The sequence below is a fragment of the Aplysia californica genome, unplaced genomic scaffold, assembly GCF_000002075.1.
Source record: "Aplysia californica isolate F4 #8 unplaced genomic scaffold, AplCal3.0 scaffold00710, whole genome shotgun sequence".
NCBI lineage: Eukaryota > Metazoa > Mollusca > Gastropoda > Aplysiida > Aplysiidae > Aplysia > Aplysia californica.
Window position 1 is genome coordinate 228,929 of NW_004797980.1, and position 1,011 is coordinate 229,939.

Here is a 1,011-nt window from a genome sequence, read left to right on the forward strand (position 1 = left end):
GGGGGAGGGGGAGGGGGCGGTGGTTCGTTCAACTCGTTCAACACTACTTGTTGGTGGATCAACTGCTGAAGCAGGAATGAGTGTGGTTGTTGCTGCAGTAGTTGCTGCTGTTGTTGTTGTGGTAGTGGTGGTGGTGGCGATTCCTCAAGTGTTGTCTGTGTACCTCTGTTCTGACTCCTTTGTCCTCCTCCCTCCTCCTCTTCTTCCTCCTCTTCCCTGTCCTCCTCCTCTTCTTCCTCTTCTTCCTCCTCTTCCTCTTCCTCCTCCCCCTCCTCTTCCTCCTCCGCGCCCCTGGGGTCTGGACTGTCCGGTGGAGCGGTGCCTCTGATCTGGGCCAGGAGATTTAGCGGAAGAAACGGCTGTTGGAAGGCCTGAGGCAACAGAGGGTTGGGTCTGCTCTCAAAGGGGACAGGCTGGACTAGGGTCAGTCGATTGTAGGGGTTGGTCACTGGTACCAGGAATCTGGAGAAGTAGTGAATAAGGGAGGGGGGGGGTAATATTAGTTTTAGGAAGAGTTTTATGGCACTTGAAACACTATAATGTCTTGTATTTGTAAATACCGAAAAGAGAAAGGTAACCAGGGGAGATGGAAAAGAGGCTGGTCCTGGTCCGTAAGGGGAACGGTTGTACCACCGGAGTGGGGTCAGTCATTTGTAGGGGCTGGACGTTGGCAGGAGAAACCTTGGAGTGGAGGGAGGTTGGCTGTTTTGATTGATTGGATTACTTGATTGATTGATTACTTGATTGATTAATTGAATGATTGATTGATTGATTGATTGATTGATCGATAGATTGGTTGGTTGGTTGATTGATTGATTGGGGGTGGGCATAAAACAAGGAACTGAGACTGCCGTAGATAGATGATAAGATCAGGATTACACTACTACTCACCTTCCAAGAGGGCGTGGCTCAGGTCGTGGGTGGAAGGGGTTCAAAATCGGCGGTCCGTGTGAGGGTGGTAGTTGCAACAGGGTCTGTGAGGACTGGGGCTGAGACCCTGGCCTTGGATGA

The 1,011-nt window shown here is 51.1% G+C and overlaps 1 protein-coding gene across 1 annotated transcript in view; it reads right to left on the bottom strand.

Annotated features, from left to right (window-relative positions):
* Nucleotides 1-238, bottom strand: part of LOC101859599 — a gene marked incomplete in the record, with an annotated part of 43,913 nt that extends 43,675 nt beyond the window's left edge. The window contains 1 exon segment of the mRNA XM_035972494.1: nucleotides 233-238.
* Between the last annotated feature and the right edge of the window lie 773 nt (nucleotides 239-1,011).